Genomic DNA, 13,193 nt, shown 5'->3' on the forward strand with positions numbered 1-13,193 from the left:
TGTATGTCACAATGATGAATAAATTATTAAAATAGTCAAAATTTGCAAAGTTCTCATGCTTGATTCCAAACCTGTCCATGACACACAGACACTTCCTATCTCTGTAACCTCCTCCAAACTCTACAACCTTCCCTATCTCTGTAACCTCCTCAAACTCTACAACCCCCCATCCCTGTAACCTCCTCCAAACTCTACAACCCTCCCTATCCCTGTAACCTCCTCCAAACTCTATGACCCCATCTCTGTAACTCCTCCAAACTCTACAACCCTCCCTATCTCACCAACATCCACCATTCCCTACTGTCCTCCCTCCCTATCTGTGTAACCTTCTCCAGTCCCTAAAACCATCCCTATCTCTGTAACTACTCCAGCCTCTACAGACCTCATCCATTACAACCCTCCCCATCTCTCTAACCTCATCCATCCCCTACAACCCTCTCTCCCTATCTATGAAACCTTCTCCAGTCTCTATCTTTGTAACTACTCCAGCCCCTACAAGTCTGTCTATTTCTGTAACCTCTTCCAGCCCCTATAACCACCCTTATCTCTCCAAACTCCTCTAGTCCATATAACTCTCCTGATCTGTGTAACCTCCTCAAGCCCTTACACCCCAAGATCTCTATGCTCCTCCAATTCTGGCCTCTTAAACTGTTTTCTATTGCTGCATCATTGGTGGCCATGTCTTCAGCTGCCAGGGGACCTGACCTTTGGAATTTCTTCCCTTAACCTCTTCACTTCCCCCTATCTCTCGTTCTGTCTTTATCTCTTTAAACTCTCCTTAAAATTCTTTGCTCTTTGGTTCCCAACATTTCCTGACATGACCTTGTGTCAAATTCTGTTTGCCAACACTCCACTGAAGCCCTATGGGACATTTTACCATGTTAAATGTATTAAATGCTATGGCCTGAAGCAGGCCACATCCATGTGCAGCAAGACCAGGACAGTATCCAGGCTACGACTGAAAAGTGGCAATAACATCCCTGCAACTGAGTGTCAGGCAATGACTACCTCTGGCAAGAAAGAATCTAACCATTGGTCCTTGACAGTCAATGGCGTTACCATTGCTAATCCTCTCTCAGTTACCATTCTGAGGGTTACCTTTGATCAGGAACTGAACTGGACCCAGCCATATGAACACAGTGGCTACCAGAGCAGATCAGAAGCTGAGAATCCTGCAGTGAGTAACTTGGATTAGCCATATATATATCATGTGGCTGCAACGGCAGGGCAAAGGGTGGGAATCCTGTGTAGAGTATAATTCACTTCCCGACGTCCTCAAAATCTGTCCACCATCTACAGTGCATAAGTCAAGAATATGATGGAAGACTCTCCACTTGTCTGGATGAGTGCAGCTTCAACAAGAAGCTTGACAGTATTCAGGACAAAGCAGCCTGCTTGATTGGCACCCCTTCCACAAACATTCACTTCTCCACCATTGTCACTGAGGTTTGAAATTGAGATGAGGAGAAATTTCTTCAGCCAGAAGGTGGTGAATCACTTTGCCACAGAGGGCTGCGGAGACCAGGTCATTGAGTGCCTAAGGCAGAGATAGATAGGTTCTTGATCGATAAGGGGATCAAGGGTTGCGGGGAGAAGGCAGGAGAATGAGAATGAGAATCATATCTGCCATGATTGAATCATAGAGCAGACCTGATGGGCTGAATGGCTGAGTTCTGCTCCTATATCTGATGGTCTTATGGACACACAATGGCAGCCATGTGTACCATCTATAAGATGCACTACAGGAACACACAAAGGTTCTTTAAGCCACACTTTCCAAAGCCTTGACCACTACCATCCAGAGGAACAAGAGCAGCAGATACCTGGAAACACCGCCATCTCGAGATTTTCAACCAAGTAATCCTGACTTGGAAATATATCGCTGTCAGTGGCATTACCATCGCTGAATCCACCATCCCCCATCCCCCATCCCCCACCCCCCATCAACATTTTGTGTGTTATCATAGCCCGGAAGCTGAACTGGACTAGTCATACAAAAACTGTACCTTCACTGTCGCAACACATCACCACCTTCTCAAGAGCAGAAACGATGTGCAATATATGTTGATGCCCATGTGACATGAATAAATTTTGGTAAAGTGCTCCAAGTGTGGTGTAACTGAGGGATGCGGAGACCAGAACTATGCACAGTACTCCCAAACAACAAACAACAATACAGCACGGGAACAGGTCCTTCGGCCCTCCAAGCCTGCACTGATCATAATATATGCCTAAGCTAAAACCGTATGCACTTACAGAGTCCGTATCCTTCCATTCCCATTCTATTTATGTATTCATCTCATTGCCCCTTAAATGCCCCTATTGCACCTGTTCTCACCACCTCCCCGGGAGTGTGTTCCGTACATTCACCACCCTCTTATTCACATCCCTTATCCATAACAACCCGCCTTATCTTCACTAACATCCACCATCCGTTATAACCCTCTCTCCCTATCTGTGTAACCTTCTCCAGTCCCTAATACCCTTCCTATCCCTGTAATCCCCTCCAGTTCCTAAACCCTCCTTTTCAATAACCTTCTCTGGACCCTACAACACTCCCTATCTCCGTAACCTCCTCCAAACCCCACAACCCTCCCTATCTCTGTAATCTGCTCCATCCATTATAACCCTCCATTTCTCTCGAACCTCCTCCATCCTCTTCAACTCTTCTTCTTTGTGTAACTTTCTCCAATTCCTGAAACCCTCCCTATCTCTGTAATCTCCTCCAAACTCCACAACCCTCCCTATCTCTGTAATCTGCTCCATCCATTATAACCCTCCATTTCTCTCGAACCTCCTCCATCCTCTTCAACTCTTCCTCTTTGTGTAACTTTCTCCAGTCCCTGAAACCCTCCCTATCTCTCTAATCTCCTCTAGCTCTTACATCCCTCCTTTCTCAACAACCTCTTCCACACTCTACAACCCTCCCTATCTCTGTAACCTGTCCCAGCCCCTACAAACCTCCCTATCTCTGAAACCTCCTCCAAACTCTACATACCCTCCCTATCTCTGAAACTTTCATGACTGTGTGAGTTTCCTCTGGGTGCACTGGTTTCCTCCCACAGTCCAAAGATGTGCGGGTTAGGTTGACTGGCTATGCTAAATTGACCTTAGTGTCAGAGGGATTAGCAGGGGTGGGGTTACATGATTCAGGCCTGGGTGGGTGTTGGAGTGAAATCAAAGTAAAGTCACAAAATGGTTACCTGGCACACAAAATGGACTCTGGGAAGGGACATTAAGATGCGCTGACTTTGGGCACACACATTTACACAAACAGCTAAAACCTGTAGTGTTTAAATTACTGCAGGAAACAGGTCAGACCTTGAGGCACCTTAAACTTGTGATAAGAGGCCTAGAACAATGAGTTTGATAACGAGATCAGCCACTGATGGGGGCATAAATGTATATAACAAGATCAGCCATTGATAGAGAACATAACTGCATAAATATATCTACTCTATGTACAATGATGTGACAACTGTCAATGTCCGTACTCATCTGTGTATAACAATGTGTTAACTATCAATATCAGTACTGTCCACTCAACTTGTAATGATGTGCTAATGTCCGTACTGTCTTTTATCTACAAAATATAAAAGATGCTTAACTACCATTGTGTAGTTGAGGAGGTGGCTGTCTGTACTGTGGAGTGCCAGCGCTTCTCCCAAAGCTTTGTCTGAATAAAACTGTTTGTTGAACCTCCAAGTCTGACTCCGAAGTAGTGAATTTCCCATAACAAATTGGCATAGTTGGGCAGAATCTCACTACTGGTCATAAGTTCGATCGATTGGCCACGATTGGCAAACCGGGGTAGAGATCATTGAATCTGTGGGAGTCAGACGGAGTCAACAGTACCGTTTAAAAGGGGTAAAAATTAAGAGGTATTATAGAGATAAGTAATGATTGTTGATGGTATAATAATAAGTATTGATTGGCTGTTACTTGTGCTGACCGACTAGAGGATAAGGAAGTGTTTGTCTCAAATGTGCAGCCTTAGACTGGTTATTAAGAGGGGAAATCCCCCATGTGAAGAGGAAGAATTAGATACAGTTTGGGTAGGACATCAACTACACCTAAGGGACAAACACCGACTGGTCAGGGCAGACTATCCAGCGGGTAAGTGGAGGCAGGTAGCAGGAGGACCTGCCACTCCTCCAGCACAAGATTATAGTGGGGAATGTTGGACACATGTAGTCACCCTAACAGCAGAAATAGATGCCCAACAGGCACTCTTCACCCTGTTTAAAACAGAAATTCAGAGAGTTTTAGGAAATGCTTCTACTAACTGGAGCAGAATTACCATGACCATATATATATATGGTATATATGGATTTTAGTAAGGCGTTCGATAAGGTTCACCATGGTAGGCTTCTGCAGAAAATGCAGATGTATGGGATTGTGGGTAATCTAGGAAGTTGGATCAGGAATTGGCTAGCAGATAGGAGACAGAGGGTGGTGGTTGATGGTAAATATTCGTCATGGAGTTCGGTTACGAGTGGTGTGCCTCAGGGATCTGTTTTGGGGCCACTGCTGTTTGTAATTTTTATTAATGACCTGGATGAGGGTATAGTTGGGTGGATTAGTAAATTTGCTGATGACACCAAAGTCGGAGGTGTGGTAGATTGTGAGGAAGGGTGTCATAGTCTGTACTTAGATAGGTTGCAGAGCTGGGCCGAGAGGTGGCGGATGGAATTTAATGCGGAGGACTTTGAATAGTGTGGAGGAGCAGAGGGATCTAGGTGTATGTGTACATAGATCCCTGAAAGTTGGGAATCAAGTAGATAAGGTTGTTAAGAAGGCGTACGGTGTCTTGGCGTTTATTGGTAGGGGGATTGAATTTAGGAGTCGCAGCGTAATGTTGCAACTGTACACAACTCTGGTGCGGCCGCACTTGGAGTACTGTGTGCAGTTCTGGTCCCCACATTACAAGAAGGATGTGGAGGCTTTGGAGAGGGTGCAGAGGAGGTTTACTAGGATGTTGCCTGGTATGGTGGGGAGGTCCTATGAGGAGAGACTGAGGGAATTAGGGTTGTTTTCGTTGGAAAGAAGGCGGCTAAGAGGGGATCTTATTGAAACATATAAGATGATTAGAGGTTTAGATAGGGTGGATAGTGATAGCCTTTTTCCTCGGATGGAGAAAGCTAGCATGAGGGGGCATGGCTTTAAATTAAGGGGGGGTAGCTACAGGACGGATGTCAGGGGTAGGTTCTTTACTCAGCGGGTGGTGAGGGATTGGAATGCCCTGCCTGCTGCAGTTGTAAATGCGCCTAGTTTGGGGGCGTTTAAGAGATCTATGGATAGGTTTATGGACGAAAAGGGATTGGTATAGGCTAGTGGGTCATTGTTTTTGTAACTGGTCGGCGCAACATCGTGGGCCGAAGGGCCTGTTCTGCGCTGTAATGTTCTATGTTCTATGTTCTATGTTCTATGACCAAGCAGCTAAAGGGGGAAGGAGCTTCTGAGTATGGGAAACGGTTGTTCCAAGTATTCCAGGAATGCTCAGGGCAAGGGAACCCAGGCCATGGGGATCGAGCGTTCATCCAGGGTTTTCAAGGATGGGCTCTCTAGTGCTTACCAAACCATCCTAAAAATGGGAGTGAATATGCCCCAGGATTGTGATGAATTAGTGGAATGGGCTAGTGGCGTACTGGGAGGCGGAGAGGAGAAATCTCAGACAAGAGTAAGACAAGAAAGAGTAGCCACTTACAGTAGTGGGAGCGGAACTAAGTCCAAACTGACCTGTCGCAATTGTGGCTGACATGGATACTTTGCAAGGGATTGCGGGGTCCCAAGGAAAGGAAACAAATTTGGAAGCAATGGGGAAAACTGAAATCACCGTAATAAAAATAGACACACATCTGTGGTGGGACAAACATGGGAGGCCCCCGACCCAATCCATGACCACTGCAGAATTGGAGGAACCAATGAACCTCCGAGGTCAGCAAGATTGATGGTCTGCAGCCCCCATTCATAAGGGTAAGGAGGGAAGGATTTATGTGTCTGCACCAGTAGAGGGCAGGCAATGTGAGATGCTGATGGATACAGGAGCATCCTTATCTGTCACTGACTTACCTTTACCCACTACAAGTAGGATGATTTACCTAACAGGGATAGGAGGGAACAAAACACCTGCCTACCACATTAGTAGAAATAAATAATTTATATGTACCGATGAGCTTCTATATGTGTAAAAATAACAAGGATACAGTAATGGGAAAAGATTTAATGAAAGAATATGAGATTTTGATAGACTGTGGAAAGGGAGAATTAATCTGGCTAAAACAGGAAAGTCAGAAAACTAGAATAGGGAAACTCACAAGTCACCTCGAAACCATTAAGGTAGCCACAGCCATCACCAGAGATTGGGAATTAGAGACAGGAGGGTTCGGAGCCATCTGTGCCTCCGTCCCCGGAGTGTGGGCTGAGATAAAATTAGATACTGGCTTAACTAAAATGGACCCGATAAAGATACCTGGACTGGAGCGTAAGCCCCACCGACAATACCCAATAAATCCAGAAGCAGAGGTAGCTGTAGTGGAGATAGTTAAAGGGTTAGTGGAAAAAGGAATTCTGAGGGAAACCATGAGGACCACTAACTCCCCAACATGGCCAGTGAGCAAACCTGATGGAAGCTACAGGCTCACGATAGATTACACTGGACTCAATAAAATCACGTCCAAGTTGCACCCCATTGTGGCAAACCCCTCGACAATCCTGAATGGACTGTCACTGGAGCGTGAAATATTTACGGTATTGGATATAGCCAATGGATTCTGGTCCCTGCCCTTGGATCCCGAATCCCAAGACAAGTTCGCCTTTATAGTGGAAAACAAACAGTACACTTGGACTCGCCTACCACAGGGATTCCACAACAGCCTTGCTATCTTCCATCGAGTAATGAGTGACATCCTGAACAGGGTAGAACTGCCAGAGAGTAGCACAATCCTACAATATGTAGATAGCTTCAAAGTCTAAGTCAGGACATCAGGAAGGACTATATCTAGTATTAAATGAACTAAAAACCACAGGGTTAAAGGTGACTCCCAAAAAGGCACAAATCGGGAAAACACAAGTCCTGTACCTTGGATACTTAATATCTCAAAGGCTTAAAGAAATGCCAACTGACCGAAAGAAGGCGGTACAACAAATGCCATGACCCTGTCACCATAAGAGGGGTCAGGAAGGTGCTGGGACTATTTATCTATAGCTGAAGTTATATCCCAGGATTCGCAAAACTGGCAGAACCCATGCAAAGACTATTCAAAGGGCGGAAACCAGCTTTAAACCCCGTAGAGTGGGGACCCGAGGGGGAAGGGGCTTATAACAAATTAAAAACAGAACTGATATCGGCCCCTGGACTAGGATTATCAGGTTCCACATACATTGTAGTAATGAAGGAGGGTTCTATTCCACAGTGGTAACACAAGATCATGGCGATAAAAGGAGACCCATAGGTTACTATTCAATAGCAGAAGGGCCGGTAGGCACCAGACTACCAAGATGCATAGCCACCTTAGATTGCGCAGCCTGGGCTGTAAGGGTTAGCGAGCCAATAATAATGATAGGGAATATAATCCTTCACCAAACACACCTTGGTGGAAATGCTGAACACAGGAAAGCTGAGGTCTGTCTCAAACATGAGAAGGGCTAAATGGGAAGCTGTCATCCTACCTCCCAGCAAATCAGTTAGAATATTAAGGGACACAGGAGACAACCCAGCAGAAGGAATTTTAGACACAGGAGAGCCACACAATCGTGGGGGTATAGATATGGACGTAGAAGAAGGTGGGATAAAGGATGTACCTTTAACAACAGCTGAGGAGACCTTTTTTGTAGATGGTTCACGCAAATATGTGGAAGAGTGACCCTGGACAGGTAGGCAGTAGTAAATGACAGATTAGAAACAGTAAGATCAGAAAGAATTGACGGAGGTCTATCCACGCAAGTGGCAGAACTAGTGGCACTCACAAAGGCACTAGAGTTATCTGAAGGCAAGATGGTAAACATATATACAGATAGTAGGTACGCATTTGGGGTAATACACGACAATATAACAGCATGGGGTAGAAGGAGGTTCATAAGCACGGGAGGAACTCCTATTAAATACCAACAAAGGATCGAGGCATTGCTAAAAGCTAGTGAGAAACCCTGAGAAGCTTCTGTAATAAAAATTAAAGCACACCAGAAAGAACTAGGAAGAGATAATCCAGATTGGTTAAATTTCAAAGGAAACAAAGCCGCAAATAGAGCAGCACAATTGGCCTTAGGATAAGAGGCAGCTGGCGAGCTGCCAATAGTAGCAACAGGACAAACAGGAGACAAAATAGATATTCGGGATTTACGTGAGAATACCTCGAAAGAGGAAAAGGGGAAGTGGGAAGCACATGGAGTGAGCAAAGGGACTGATAACGTTTGGAGACAAAAAGATAAGGTAATGGCACCAGAGTGCATATAAAACACCCTCTGGGAACTACACCATGGACTCTCACATGCAGGAAGAGACGCCATGGCAACTAGTATAGAAAAGGAATGGTGGTGGAAAGGAATGGGCAGAGACATAGCCCGACATTGTCACTGATGTGTGACATGTGCACAATACAATTCTGGTCAACCCATAAAAATTAAGATGGGACACCAGCCCCAACCAAAGGGACCCTGGGAACATCTGCAAGTAGATTTCACAGGGCCACTACCACAATCCCACGGCAACACTTATTATAGACCAGTTATTATAGACCAGTTCACCAGGTGGGTAGAAGCATTCCCTACTACAAATTGTACTGCTACCATGGTAGCTAGAATATTGGCAGAGGAGGTAATCCCTAGATGGGGAGTACCCCTACAAATCGATTCGGATCAACAGACACACTTCACTGAAAAGGTGGTAAAAACAGTGTGCCAACTGAGGGGAATAAACAAAAATTCTACATCCCTCATCACCCATGGAGTTCTGGAATGGTGGAATATATGAACAGAATCCTTAAGAATGCACTGGCTAAAGCCATACAAACATCAGGAAAAATGTGGACAGAAGTATTACCCACTATATTAATGAGGCTAAGAGCTACCACAAACCGGACAACCGGATTAACCCCTTATGAACTAATGACAGGATGGGCAATGCAATTACCAGAAAACATGATAACAGGTGAACCAATATAGATCCACTAAAAGATAAACTCAAAAGATATGTTTTGGAACTAAGCACCCAACTAAAAGGGATGTGTAAATTAGTAAAAGATAATCAGGAAGAAAGAGATGCACAGAGAGAGTTTGAAATGCTCCCTGATGTCCCAACAGCGGGAAGTCGCGTCCTAGTAAAAACATTATCCAAAAACCAGGGTTTGCACCAAAATGGAATGGGCCGTATGAAGTTATAATTAGTGGAGACATCTATGCCTGTTTAGATATAAGAAGGAAAGGTGTATGGAAACATTGGACCCAGCTGAAATTACTCAAAGAAATGAATGAATTAAAGTTACCAGAGTGCTTTCCCCAAAACAGGTGATGACTGCAAGCAAGAGTAACTGATGCGTTCAGGTTGACAATATCACTTTTGGAAAACTGTTAACTTAAAGTAAGAAGTTTGGAGCTTGCTTGTTGCGGACATGCATAAGGTCGCATATGTAATTGTATTACTTTGTGTTGTCATGACTGTAAACTTGAGGATAATCTATTCTCCAAGGCTCAAATGCATTTACATGGGATTCGAACTGTATGTTACCCGTTAGCCCAATTTGTAGAAGCCCTATTTGTGCCCACTCCTGGGTGGACCCCCCCCATGACTTACATACAGCAGATACTTCAGACGCACCCTGTGAAGGACAAATTGGCAAATATAAAAGGGGTATACAGGGAAAATGTGCAGACCTTGTAAATTCCACAGATCCTGTGGGCAGGGGGCTCCAAGGGGTGGGAGGAAGAGCTTGCTTGGATAGTACAAGCTACCCGCTTTGCTTTTCGGGGCAGGGATGGGGATGTGCATATGCCTTGGTCCCCAAGAATGATTCCTGCATACAGACGCAGTGTAACCATCAGCGCTGTCGGGTAAATAGAGGTCAGTTTACTTGTACCTGTAATGAGCAAAGGTGCTTGAATGTAACCGCGGGGAGGCAGCTCACTTGTGGACAGTGTAATGGGATTCATGTCAGCTCAGCCGAATGGACATACCCATTTGATACTTACCAAGTGGTGGGATCAAAAGGGGACTCAAGTAAATGGTGGACTGGGCAGAGGGAGTAATTAGTGCCAGAAATAGGAACCATATTATCTGTGGACTAACAGTCCTGGGAAATAGTACATCAAAAGCACTGGAGGCTGTCAACCAAGAAATGGGTGAATTAAGATGATACGCACAGCAGACCCGATATGCAGTAGACTACCAGTTAGCCCAACAGGGGGTGGTATGCACAATAATAGGAGACAAATGTATAACACATGTCACAGATGAATCCTATAACATTACCCAAATCATTAATAACATAAGAAAACAGCTCGATAACTTTAGACAAGGACCCAAGCAAGGGAATAGCTGGCTCGAATGGCTGGTGAGGGGATCCTGGGGACCCTATTTAATGCATGGACTGATCATTTTCATTGCAATAGTAATTGTCTGTTGCCTAATTGTCGGATGCCTTAATGTCTGTTGCAAAGTAATGATGACTCGAATTGTGCCCCTTCTGAGGGTATGGAACAGTGAGTGGTCCATTCTGATAGACAGGGGAATTAAGGGTTATGGGGAGAAGGCAGGAAAGTGGAACTGATCCACTTCAGATCAGCCATGATCTTATTGAATGGCGGGGCAGGCTCGAAGGGCTAGATGGCCTACTCCTGCTCCTATTTCTTATGTTCTTATGTCCTGTTGTTCCTACTGCAAAAATGATTGGGAGGGTTGGTACTGCTGTCGTGTAGGATGAAGAGGAATACAAATCCTTCTTAGCCCGGTAGCATTTAGTGCTGGGTCAATGTCAAAGAATTCCCTCGCTAACAGCACAGTGAATGTACCTACACCACAAGGACTGCAGAGATTCAGGAAGGCGGGTCACCACGACCTTCTGAAGAGTGAAGAAACATCACCAACTGCCAAGGAACCAACAGAGGTAAATGAGGAGCTGCAAACTGACATCTTTGTAAGAAAGTGAGATACAAGAGAGGCTCTGGGTTGGTGGAGAAGTTTACAGTAGTTTACACCGAGGGAGTTGAAGGAATGAGTACAAAAAGTGAAACCTTACGATAGAAGTCAAAGCAGAAAGAGAGTGTAGAGGGAGCTTAACTCTGCATCTAACCCCGTCCTCTACCTGTCTTGGGAGTATCCAATGAGGACAGTGTAGAGGGAGATTTACTCTGTATCGAACCCAGTGCTGTACCTGTCCTGGGAGTGTTTGATGGAGACAGTGTAGAGGGAGATTTACTCTGTATCTAACCCCCAGCTGTACCTGTCCTGGGAGTGTTTGATGGGGACAGTGTAGAGGGAGATTTACTCTGTATCTAATCCCGTGCTGTACCTGTCCTGGGAGTGTTTGATGGGGACAGTGTAGAGGGAGCTTTACTCTGTATCTAATCCCGTGCTGTACCTGTCCTGGGAGTGTTTGATGGGGACAGTGTAGAGGGAGCTTTACTCTGTATCTAACCCTGTGCTGTACCTGTCCTGGAGTGTTTGATGGGGGCAGTGTAGAGGGAGATTTACTTTGTATCTAAGCCCATGCTATACCTGTCCTGGGAGAGTTTGATGGGGACAGTGTAGAAGGGGGTTTACTCTGTATAAACCCTGTGCTGTACCTGTCCTGGGAGTGTTTGATGGAGACAGTGTAGAAGGGGATTTACTCTGTATCTAACCCCATGCTGTACCTGTCCTGGGAGAGTTTGCTGGGGACAGTGTAGAGGGAGATTTACTCTGTATCTAACCCCGTGCTGTACCTGTCCTGGGAGTGTTTGATGGGGACAGTGTAGAGGGAGATTTACTCTGTATCTAACCCCGTGCTGTACCTGTCCTGGGAGTGTTTGATGGGGACAGTGTAGAGGGAGCTTTACTCTGTATCTAACCCTGTGCTGCACCTGTCCTGGGAGTGTTTGTAGGGGACAGTGTAGAAGGAGGTTTACTCTGTATCTAACCCCGTGCTGTACCTGTCCTGGGAGTGTTTGATGGAGACAGCGTAGAAGGAGGTTTACTCTGTATCTAACCCCATGCTGTACCTGTCCTGGGAGTGTTTGATGGGGACAGTGTAGAGGGAGATTTACTCTGTATCTAACCCTGTGCTATACCTGTCCTGGGAGTGTTTGATGGGGACAGTGTAGAGGGAGATTTACTCTGTATCTAACCCTGTGCTGTACCTGTCCTGGGAGTGTTTGATGGGGACAGTGTAGAGGGAGCTTTACTCTGTATCTAACCCCATGCTGTACCTGTCCTGGGAGTGTTTGATGGGGACAGTGTAGAGGGAGATTTACTCTGTATCTAACCCCATGCTGTACCTGTCCTGGGAGTGTTTGATGGGGATAGTGAAGAAGGGGATTTACTCTGTATCTAACCCCGTGCTGTCCCTGTCCTGGAAGTGTTTGATGGGGACAGTGTAGAGAGAGCTTTACTCTGTATCTAACCCTGTGCTGTACCTGTCCTGGGAGTGTTTGATGGGGACAGTGTAGAGGGAGATTTACTCTGTATCTAACCCCGTGCTGTACTTGTCCTGGGAGTGTTTGATGGGGACAGTGTCGAGGGAGATTTACTCTGTATGTAACCCTGTGCTGTACCTGTCCTGGGAGTGTTTGATGGGGACAGTGTAGAGGGAGATTTACTCTGTATCTAACCCCGTGCTGTACTTGTCCTGGGAGTGTTTGATGGGACAGTGAACGCTGTCCTGAAAGTGATGGCTGAGGTTTTCATTAATCACAGCATGACGCTTTTAATTTGTGTCCGTCAGCGGGGGAGAGGTGGGTGAGAGGGTTAATCCCCCCTCCGATAGGGGAACAGACTGCCCGGTGTGTGTCAATGGGGAGAGGTGGGTGAGAGGGTTAATCCCCCCTCCGATAGGGGAACAGACTGCCCGGTGTGTGTCAATGGGGAGAGGTGGGTGAGAGGGTTAATCCCCCTCCGATAGGGGAACAGACTGCCCGGTGTGTGTCAATGGGGGAGAGGTGGGTGAGAGGGTTAATCCCCCCTCCGATAGGGGAACAGACTGCCCGGTGTGTGTCAATGGGGG

The sequence above is a fragment of the Carcharhinus amblyrhynchos genome, chromosome 13 (genome assembly GCF_965287045.1).
Source record: "Carcharhinus amblyrhynchos chromosome 13, sCarAmb.v2.hapA, whole genome shotgun sequence".
Taxonomy (NCBI): Eukaryota; Metazoa; Chordata; class Chondrichthyes; order Carcharhiniformes; family Carcharhinidae; genus Carcharhinus; species Carcharhinus amblyrhynchos.